The sequence below is a fragment of the Amblyraja radiata genome, chromosome 27, assembly GCF_010909765.2.
Source record: "Amblyraja radiata isolate CabotCenter1 chromosome 27, sAmbRad1.1.pri, whole genome shotgun sequence".
NCBI lineage: Eukaryota > Metazoa > Chordata > Chondrichthyes > Rajiformes > Rajidae > Amblyraja > Amblyraja radiata.
This window is the reverse complement of record NC_045982.1, coordinates 11268933-11280594: the sequence shown is the minus strand read 5'-3', so window position 1 is coordinate 11280594 and position 11662 is coordinate 11268933. Positions and strand designations below refer to the sequence as shown.

The following is an 11662-nucleotide window of genomic DNA, read 5'->3' as shown; positions in this document are numbered from 1 at the left end:
CATGCGTTAACTCCTGGGGGGGGGGGGGGAAACATACTTTTCCCAAATCCCTTCTAGCCGTGGTTCCACCAGACCCTCAATCCTCCCACTTATTTGCTTTATCATGCGTGTTTAAAAAACAAAAATGTTATCATTGCCTGCCTTCCATAGGAGCTTGAGACTGGATCTGGAATATCAAGTACTGTATGGGTTAGATTCGCCACCTTAAGGAAGGATATGCTCATGACAGCATTTGTGCAAAGAAGGTTCGTCAGAGTGATTCCTGAGTAATTATTATTCACATCAGTAACAGTTACATTAATTATTTCATCATTGAAGACCTAATGTTTAGTCTTAAGCCCAACTTGTTCACAGAATCTCAGAATGGTACAACCATTGAAGGAGGTGATTTGGCCTGTTGAGTCCATGAATGCTTTATTTAATAAAAATCCAATTAGTCACCCTTTTTTCTAAGCCCTGCAAAAAAGTTATTTTCAGATTCCCAGGTTCCTTTTGAATGTTATCATTGAATCTGCCTTGCACTCTTACCCGTGGCTTTATATTCCAGATCATAACATCTCACTGTGTGAAGCAATTTTTCCTCGTGCAGTGTTTTATATTTGGACAAAGACTTGTTCTTTCAGATTTTCAGTTACCTCTTATTTCACGGTATCATTTGACAGACTAAGTTTTCTGTCAGTATCGCAGTCAGGCATTAATGACAGAACATCTTTACAGTGATCTCCATCCTCTTGTATGTTTCTGTGCCCAGAACTACAACAGACATCTCAAAGCACTAGAGAAACACCACCAAAATCCACCAAATTCACCGGAAAGATAAACTCACCAATGGCAAGCTAACATCTGGACCATGCATTAAGGCCCAAGTTGCAGTAGGCAGGCCATGTTATTCACATGTCTGACCCCAGTATCCTGAAACAGACACTATTCTGAACTCTCGTCAGAGGAAATTGTCAGGCAGATGGAAAATAAAAAGCAGGATCAATCTCAAAGTTTCTTTGAAGAAATGCAACATCCGTACTGACTCCTGTAAATCTCTTGCCCATAAGAAAGCGCATTTGGTAAAGAGAACCCCTCAGCTATGCATCACCTCACAATCTGCTTGCTTGACTATAGCATCAGCCTATACCATTATCTGTGGAAGAGTCTACAGTTCACATGTTGACCTCACCTACCACCTCCAAACACACAACACTGGAGTGGAAGCAACTTATCCTTGATCACAAATGGATAGTCTAAGGCAGAGATTAATATGCTCCTCGGCCACTGTGTGTGGTTGTTTTGCACGTCAATTCACAGTAACATGTAAGACGCTTCTGGAGTGAAGGTTTGCTTCCATGCACATTGAAGTGGTGGAGGAGGTTTCTCAAACAGGAGGTCTGTGACATTCCACAAGAACCCATGCTAGGACTTCTGTTTGTAATATATAGAAATAATTTGGATTAAAATGTTAATGTTCCGATTAGGAAGTTTGCAAATGGCAGGAAATGGATGGAGTTGTATTTAGTGAAGAAGTTTATCAAAGGATAGAGTTAAATTAAAAATGTGGGCAGAGAAATGTAATTTGGAGTTTAATCTGGACAAGTGTGAGGTGATGCATGGTGGGAGGTCAAATGCAAGAGAGGCATTTGGGAGCTTTGGTGTGCAGAGGGATCTTTGTTGTGAGTTCATAGCTCCCTGAAAGGGTCAACAGAAGTGGATAGGATGGTAAAGGAGGCATACAGGATGCTTGCCTTCATCAGTTGAGTAATAAAGTTGGCAAGTCATGTTCCAGCTGATTAAAGCTTAGATTAGGCCACATTTTAATGTGTGCAATTCTGGTTACCACTCTATAGGAAGGAAGGTTTTGGCAAATGTGCAGAAGAGGTTCATCAAGCTATGGCCTGGATGAAGGAGCCATGAGGAGAGGTTGGACAAATTTGGATTGTCTGCCCTAGAGCTAATAGAATAGGGTGACCTAATATAAAAATTATCAGAGACATAGTTCGGGTAGATGGTCAGTCATTTTCCCAGGGTGGAAATGTCAAATATTGGAGCGCATTGCTTAAGGTGAAAGGGAGAAAGATTAGGTCACATTTGATTTGTAATATATAGAAATATATATATATATATAACAGACCACAGTCTGTTAGGGTCAACAACCTCAACTCCACCACTATAACACTGAACACCGGTGTGCCACAGGGCTGTGTGCTCAGCCCTCTCCTCTACTCCCTCTTCATCCACGACTGCATCCCTAAGTACGGATCCAACGCCATCATTAAGTTTGCTGACGACACCACGGTGGTAGGACTGATCAGTGACAACGATGAGTCAGCCTACCGAGAGGAGGTCCAGCACCTGACAACCTGGTGTGCCAATAATAACCTCGTCCTCAACTCCAAGAAGACGAAGGAACTTATTGTCGACTTCAGGAAGTTCAGAGGGGGCAGACATACCCCCATCCACATAAACGGGACTGAGGTGGAGCGCGTCTCCAGCTACAAATTCCTCGGGGTACACATCTCGGAGGATTTGTCCTGGTCCCTCAACACCTCCAAGCTGATTAAAAAGGCACAGCAGCGCCTTTACTTCCTGAGGAGGCTCAAGAAAGCCCACCTGTCCCCCCAGATCCTGACCAACTTCTACAGGTGTACCATCGAGAGCATCCTGACCGCCTGCTTCACGGTATGGTACAGCAGCTGCACTGTTGCGGACAGGAAGGCACTACAACGGGTGGTGAAAACCGCGCAGCACATCATCGGCGCCCCGCTCCCTGCCATGGATGCCCTCCACCGAAAACGGTGTCTGAAACGAGCTGGGAAGATCATTAAAGACCCCTCCCACCCCGATCATGGACTGTTTGCCCTCCTCCCATCAGGGAGGCGGTACAGGAGCCTCAGGTCTCGTACCAGTAGGATGAGGAACAGCTTCTACAATCATACCGTCGCATTGCTGAACTCGGAGTCCCGCCGATAGATTCCTCCGTCCCTCCGTCCCCATTGTTTAATTATTCTGCATTTTTTATTGTTCTGTATCCTCTTTTTTTTTAAATTTCTATATTGCACTACTACGGACTGACGCAAAACTGCATTTCGTTGTACCCATACTCAGTATTTGTGCAATGACATTAAAGTTGAATTGAATTGGATTTACAAAATAAATTATCTTTCCTTTTGTATCTTGCTTAATCTTATATCTTATATCTTGCTTAATTCTGCACCACTCATTCAATTCAGAGACACAAATAATTTACTGCAGTTAGTCAATCCTATCCTTTGACTTGAGTGTAGACAATATTCCCTCACTGAAATCAGATAAATAATTAAATGGGGAAAAAACAATCCCATCTTCTGTGTTGGTGCCAAATAGGTTCAAATAAAACTGGTTTCTGTTTTGGCAGTGAGAGGGAGTGGAATAAGTCTTATAAGTGATCATCGGCCACTGTGTTTAGTGGAAGTGTTTAGTTTAGTGGAAGTGCATGGATTGAAACCCCACCAATCCTCTTGGCCAAATGTAGCTTTCATTGGTCTTTTTCATGACTTATAGCATCAATGCTGTCTTTTGAATGGGTGGTTGAACTGAACTATGCAATCTTACCTCAGATAAAGAGCACCCCATTGTGTTATTGACAGGAAGAACAGGAGAGTTTCTTTTGGTATCCTGTCCTGCATTCTACATCCAACATCACTGACTGTTCTGCACCTCCTTGCGAGTTGTTGGTCTTTGCTGAGTGAACGGTGATGGTCGTATTTTCCTTGCGTTGCTAAAGTGATTATAGCTCAACATAACTCCGTTGGCCAGGAAGTGCTTTGAGACGTGGGTAGCTCAGGAAAGGTACAATATTGACCCAAGTTTTACTATTCTTTCCAATGATATCAAAGGACATCGAAAATAGAAACATAGAAAATAGGTGCGGAAGGAGGCCATTTGGCCCTTCGAGCCAGCACCGTCATTCATTGTGGTCATGGCTGATCATTCAAGATTCAAGAGAGTTTATTGTCATGTGTCCCAGATAGGACAATGAAATTTAATAACCCGTGCCTGCCTTCTCCCCATACCCCTTGATTCCGCTGGCCCCTAGAACTCGATCTAACTCAAAATGCCTAGTTTTGCCAATTTTCCTTGGTGGAAGAAAAAATGCTTAGGTTTTAATAACCGGCATTGAAAGTTCAACCCAATCAACCAGATGCATTAACACAATATCTTCAATAAAAACAAAAACAAAAAAAAACGTTTGATACGTCTTGTAGGAGGTCAGGCAGCTTCAAAAGAGAGAGATGCCTTTGATGCCAGCTCTTAGCTGGAGTCTCCAGTGTTCCAGACTAATAAAACAGTGTGGTTCTCCTCCTGCAATTACAAGTGGGCTGGGACTGCGCTCTAGGCTCCAGGTAAGTTGGCTAGCGCGACTCTGCCACGGGTTAGATAGAGATGTTATTACCAGCCCTCTCTGTGTATGTGTTTGGAGCTGCAAAAACCCGCAGGCAAACTGCACCTTAGCTCCTGTTCTCGGCAAGCGGGACACCTCTGCAAGGAGGAGCTGAATAGTGCCGTTATGTGGCTTTCTCAGTAGCATGCCGATGGGGTCTTCTTGATGATCAAAAATAGGAAGTCGGTTTTCCATTTCCATTGAGAGTGGTGCAAGGGATTTACACCAAAGCGGCGGAATTCCGCACAAAACCGCTGCGTCCTTCCTGAAAGGAATTTCCTTTGTGACGTTCACCAGGAATTGCGCATCTGCAGATAATCAATTGGCATGATATATGGCAGAGCATCTTGTTCCAGGATGTACCAGCACGATGGCTGGTGTCGGTGGGCAGTGTTGATCTAACCTAATCAAAGCATTTGCTGCAGCCCTCCGTTCCCGGCACAGTCAGGGTAAGTGAAAGCTCTGTATATGGTTTTTTTCAATAACTGGAACCCGTGCAATAAAATAATGCATGTCTTTGATTGTTACTGCGATATGTTGGGAAAGTGCTGCAGTTTACCCGGCGCCTTTCCAGTTCATTCAATCGCTCCAGTAGCTGAAAAATCTCCACATTTACCAAATGCAATGCACTCCATTATTTTCTCTCTCACCCAGGAGGCAAAAGGCTACAGAATACTCGATTCTACCCATGCAAGAGTTTTTTTATTTAGAAAAAAATGACTATATTAAAAATGCAGAGGGGAGTAAACGTTTTCTAATTAATTTGCTTGCAATTTTTTTAAAAAATACAAGCCTGCATTTACATTTTCACCATGTTTTATTCATGTTTTAGGTCCTCCACTTATTAAAATAGAGACTGGCTGATGAATAGATAGATGTGTTTTGGGGGTAAAGGTTTATACTTCTGAAATATAACTATATATATATATCATGTTTGCATCTGAGCTACCTGCACTGAAGTCAAGAATTAGTTGCATGAATCTCAGGTTTCTTCACGCACAAATAGATTTTCATGGGTAGACGTTAGACTGCCTGAAACTCCTATACGCGTGCACTGATTTTGAGAGCTGTGCTCCCTGGTTTGTATTAGAATGAGGACAGTTGTCTGTTCGGCTCTACATGTATAAAGAAAGGGAATGTGTCCTGGTTTAAAGTGACATACCCCGGATATGCTACGTCTCAACAATAGCAATTTTATGTTATGACATAACTACTTTAAATAGCACAAAACTATCTAAAAATACAGAACTGCATTGCGTTAGTGTATTCTACCATCCCTCCGGATTGTATTAAGAGGATACTTTGCAAGCTTGTGCTGTGCATGTGGCTCACCGTTTTCTCCTTTGAGAGAAGAAGGGGCATTTAAGAAATTCATGCAAGATTTTCTCATTCTATTTCATATTTTACTTATGACCGTACAGACCATTGAATCTGTGCTGGTACTTAGAACAATCCCTTAAATCCCCAGTTATTCCCCTGTAATCTGTTCTCTCTCACATGCCTGATCACTCCCTCCTGTTTCTCTTACCAACACCAAAGGAGCGGCAGGGTGGCGCAGCGGTAGAGTTGCTGCCTTACAACGCCAGAGACGCGGGTTCAATTCTCCGGGTGCTCCGGTTTCCCCTCACACTCAACAAAACGTGTAGATTAATTGGCTGTGGTAAAAAATTGAAAATTTGTCCGTAAAATCACGGATTACGTGGGTTGTATCTCAAACTAAAAACTAAAACCTCACCTACTCATTAGGGGCCAATTTTCAATGGCCAGTTAAGTCAAGTTAATTTTATTTCTAAAAGCAACTCTCGTTGACCAACGTGCTTTACATTGGTGCAGGTACTAACTTGCTGCAATCAGTCGTACATAGATCAACAATACATACATAAATACATACAGCGCTCCCTCAGAGGACCTCAAGAAAGGCTTGAGAGAAGAAATAAGTTTTAAGTCTAGACTTAAAAGAGTTGATGGAGGGGGCAGTTCTGATGGGAAGAGGGATGCTGTTCCACAGTCTAGGTGCTGCAACCGCAAAAGCGCGGTCGCCCCTGAGCTTATGCCTGGACCGCGGGATGGTCAGTAACCCCAAGTCGGCCGATCTGAGGGACATTGAAGTGGTGTGGTGGGAAAGCAGATTTTTGATGTAGGTGGGGGCGAGCCCGTTAAGGGCTTTGTAAACAAAAAGAAGGAGCTTGAAATTGATTCGGAACCGCACTGGGAGCCAGTGGAGAGAGGCCAGAATCGGGGTGATGTGGTTCGAGAAGGTGGCTCACCACTGGCCTCTCAAGGGCAACCGGAGATGCCCAATACATGCTGTCCAAGCCAACAATGCCCAGATCCCTAAAAGGGAATTAATCACATGCCTGCTTTCCACACTTTTCACACTAGTCATCAACCTGAAATATTACATCAGTTACCCTGCTTTCCCTTTCTCCTTTTTCCCTTCTCAATTTTAACCCACCAAGCATCGTGAGACAGTGTTATTTTAAATTGGAGAATTTCAATTCAGAGTATTCAAACTGGTTTCTTACTTATCAACAATAAATATATTAAGTTTAGTGCAAATATATATATACGGAGAGATCATGCATGGAGGGGAGCCTGATCCCAATGAAGACTTAAATAAATATTTATCTTCCTAAATCAAGTGTGCAGGAAAACGTGTTACTCATTGTGGTACAAATAATACTGATGATAAACACAAAAAGCTGGAGTAACTCAGCGGGACAGGCAGCATCTCTGGAGAGAAGTGACGTTTCGGTTCGAGACCCTTATTCCGATGATACAGATTGTTCACCTAAGCCTGTACATGTTAGTCTGTCTGGTTGAAGACACTGGTGAACAATTGATATTAGTATCCAAAAGGTTTTTGGAGGGAGCGGTTAGTATGGGGAATGTTAGATAAGGCTCTGGAGTGATGCCAGAAAAAATGCATTTGAAGCAGAAAAGTTGCAGGTGTATTGGTCCACAACCACCTGCATGTTCTCCTCCGCACTACAAACCATCCCGACTTGGAAATATATTCCGGTCCTTGTTGGTGGGTCGAGATCCTAGAACTCCCTAACAGTAATTTCACCAGAAATATTGCAGTGGTTCGAGAAGTTGGCTCGCCACTGCCCTCTCAAGGACAATCAGAGATGGCCAATACATGCTGTCCAAGCCAACAATGCCCAGATCCCTAAAAGAGAATTAATCACATGCCTGCTTTCCACATTTTTCAGACTAGTCATCAACCTGAAATATTAAATCAGTTACTCTGCTTTCCCTTTCTCCTTTTTTTCCTTCTCAATTTTAAATCAATCCTTTTTTCAATCTGAATATTCATGAAGGAGTTTTGGTATATTCATCAAATTATTATTGAATATGAAAGAAAACAATTTGTGTATGCAATGCAGTTTTATTAATTAGTATTCATACCGGATTCATGATTGTGAGACAGTTACTATATATCAATTAAAAAACGATTTGCATCTGCATGATAATTATTGAAGAATATTAATGGCTCACCTCAATTTGGTAATAATCACAGATCTATCCTATTTATTCTAATTAACAATCAAAACCTATGAATGCCTTGCAGCTTAGAGTTGTTCATCTGTCAATGGAGAAACATTACTTTTATTTTATTTTAGTAGTGATTTGGCTACCATGGTTACACGGACAAAATCTAGTTTAGATCTGATGCTCTTAGATACTGCACAGATGTACAAAATTGGTCGTAAATATTGAGTTAAAGGATGTGAACCAGACCACATTCTGCAATTCTACTGCAGTCTTTCTCGGTGGCGTTTCCCTTCATTGCTTTTAACCCTTGAATCAATTGAACCTAAGTCTCCTCCTACAATGTGACAATCTCCCGAGTAAGTCATTTGATGGCAAACAAGCAGTCGAAATGATCCTCCTTCGGTTCACTTCATATGTAGAGTAGCTGGGAACACAGTTTTAACTTGGTCTATTCTCTGACCGTATTCCGAAACATGGTCCTAATAATCTCTGGAATATTGAAATAGTAGATAGAATGTTTTGATACCTTGGTACATTAAAACGCATCTACTCTGTGCTGTGATTGAATATAGTCAATCTTTTTTTCATTTTCATTTGTAACAGGACAGTAAAACCTACCATGGTTGCTTTTATGATTTGATAGCAACTGTGTTCCCCACAATAATATTATGTTTTTGTAAAGTGTAGATTTGAATGAGAAATCATGTTTTGTAAATCGGTTACAGCTTTGAGGTTGTAGTTAGCTGAATAGATAGGGGGGTGGCATCAGGAGATATTGTGGGTTTAGACATTCAGGCCGGCAACGAGGTACTGAGCAAGTTATATACTTTTAGTTTAGTTTGGTTTAGAGATACAGCGCTGAAACAGGCCCTTCGGCCCACCGACTCTGCACCGACCAGCGATCCCCACATATTAACACTATCCCACACACACTCGGGACAATTTACACTTATACCAAGCCAATTAACCAACAAACCTGTACATTTTTAAAGTGTGGGAGGAAACCAAAGATCTCGGAGTAAACCCACGCGGTCACGGGAAGAACGTACAAACTCCATACAGACAGCACCTGTGGTCAGGATCGAACCCGGGTCTCTGGCATTGTAAGACAGCAATTCTACCAGACAGAACTGGAGTATTTGGTATAGGGGATAAATGATGATGGTTTAATGCACAGAACAATGGAGATGGGATAAATTAACCATTTTCTGGTTGGAAGGTTGTAATTAGTCATGCACCACACGTATTGGTGCTAGGTCTCAACTGTTCACAATCTATAACAGTGATTTGAATAAGGGGACTAAGTATAATATAACTAATTTTGATGATGATACTAAGCAGGGTGGCAATGTGAGTTGTGTGCAGATTCAAAGGGATTTGATGCAGACAAATGGAATTAGTGTGGATAAGCACAAAGTTCGGCATGGATATGATGGGTCGAAGGCCGTGCAATTCAACCTATGGCTCTACAATGGTACGATATGGGTAAGATAAGTGAATGTAGCAGATGGATTATAATGTGGACAAATGGGAGAGCTAAAAAGTAGAATTTCCATTCACACTCGAATCACTGAAATTCAACAAGCTGGAACAACAAGCAATTCGGGAGATACATGGTGTGTTGGCCTATATTGCAAGAGGATTTGATAGCAACGGTAAAGAATGTCTTACAGCAATTATATGATGCCCTTGTGAAATCACACAGGGCATAGTGTATATGTATATATTTTCTCCCTCCGTAAAGAATTGCAATAGAAGGAGTGCAATAAATATTCACCAAATCAATTTCAGAATTGGAGGATTGTCCGACAACAAAGGGTTAAGCAGTCTCCCCTCTACCTCTCCCATCAGGCAAGTGGTACAGAAGTGTGAAAACGCACACCTGTTTCTTCCCACCTGTTATCAGGCAACTGAACCATCCTATAACCAACAGGAGAGCAGTCCTGAGCTGCCACCTATCTCATCGGAGACCCTCGGACTATCTTTATTCAGACTCTACTGGAATTTATCTTGCACAAAACGTTATTCCCTTTATTCTATATATGTACACTGTGGACGGCTTGATTGTAAGCATGCATGGTCTTTCCGCTGAATGGATAGCACACAAAACAACTTTTCACTGTACCTCAGTACATGTGACAATAAACTAAACGAAACTCTGGACCTTTGCCTCTTGCTCTTCTAAATTTGAGAATGTAATCTCTTTGATATGCATAAATATTTAAAGGGTTTGTTGACAGGTTTGATGCAAAGATGTCACTGTTGGGATATCTGGAAGCAGGGGTCACAGTTTCAATGTAAGTGCTTAATCATTCAGAACAGGATCGTGAGGAGAAATGTCAATGCCCAGAATGTAAGTGAACCTTGGAAATTGTGTACCCTGGGGTTCCGTTCCTGAGTATATTCAAGACACAGATGTGAATATTTTTCATTGATGTTGGAATCAAACTAAAGGAAAAATGTACTTCACCTCCTCTCCACCAATCTTCCATCTGCCCATTGGTACGGCACTAGAAATTACACTGAGCCAGACCAGGTTTGATCAGAAGAAGGGTCTCAACCCGAAATGTGATCCTTTCCTTCTCTCCAGAGATGCTGCCTGACCAGCTGAGTTACTCCAGCATTTTGTGTCTATCTCAGGTTTGCCAGTTGATGACAGTTCACCCTGCCATCTCATTATTCAACTTGCCTTCAAAATCAGGATCTGTGCATAATAATGTGGATAACAGAGGTGACTTAGTATTCAGATGGTGGTGCTTCTCAGTTTTGCCTCACCACCAGACTAAGCATTGAAGTGGTAGGGCAAGGGTCCAGAGCACTTTGCATCCAGCCACTAGGTTTTACATCAGGCAGGGATGGCATACAAACCCACTCTCACTCCCACTCTCTTCCCATTCTACTGAAACTAATCCCCTTGATACAACAAATGCACAACGTTCCAAAAATTATTATTTTTTTTACTATCTTTTGCAAACAAAAGTAATGCTGGGAACCTCACACTTTACTAAATGAGAGTTTCTATTTCAGGATTCTAAACTGGGGAAGGGGTTTACTTATTTTGTTTATGCTTTTAATAGTTTGCTAGTATTTTGAGGTTTTGAACTTTAAAAAAAATCATTCATGATTTCAAAAAAATATTTACATCAATTGGAATAGTTATAAAATATTTCAAGTAGTCAGGACATTTAAAGACTGGTTACCAAGGCTGGTTACCAAGGCTGCTGACGTTGGCAAGGCCTTGCTAGATGCCACTGAAGTGCACGTAATCAGCTTGACCCACCTTCTGTATGTGGAACATGAGTGGGAGGGGGGGTACAATTTATAATCATGTCATTACACAAAGGATGTCCTTCATGGTGTCATATGCAGTACCATTGTGTTAAGTTGGATGGACTAAGAACATAACATGAGGTGCATTAGGGCAGCACAGTGGCGCAGTGGTAGAGTTGCTGTCTTGCGGCACTCGCAGCGCTGGAGACCTGGGGTCGATCCCAGGTGCCGCCTGTACAGAGTTTGTACGTTCTCCCCGTGACCTGCGTGGGTTTTCTCCGAGATCTTCGGTTTCCTCCCACACTGCAAAGACGTACAGGTTTGTAGGTGAATTGACTTGGTATAAGTGTAAATTGTCCCTAGTTTGTGTAAGACAATGTTAATGTGTGGGGATCGCTGGTCGGCATGGACGCGGTGGGCTGAAGGGTCTGTTTCCGCACTGTATCTCTAAACTAAACTAAACCGTAGGCTATTATTCACAAAAGA

General features: G+C 42.1%; 1 protein-coding gene across 2 annotated transcripts in view; it reads left to right on the top strand.

The window, feature by feature from the left end:
- The first annotated feature begins 4471 nt into the window (after window positions 1-4471).
- Window positions 4472-11662, top strand: part of rnf19b (ring finger protein 19B) — a 115710-nt gene continuing 108519 nt past the window's right edge. For both annotated transcript variants that reach the window (XM_033045110.1, XM_033045111.1), the window contains exon 1: window positions 4472-4857. The gene's annotated coding sequence lies outside the window, so the exon portion shown is untranslated. The remainder of the gene's footprint in view (window positions 4858-11662) is intronic.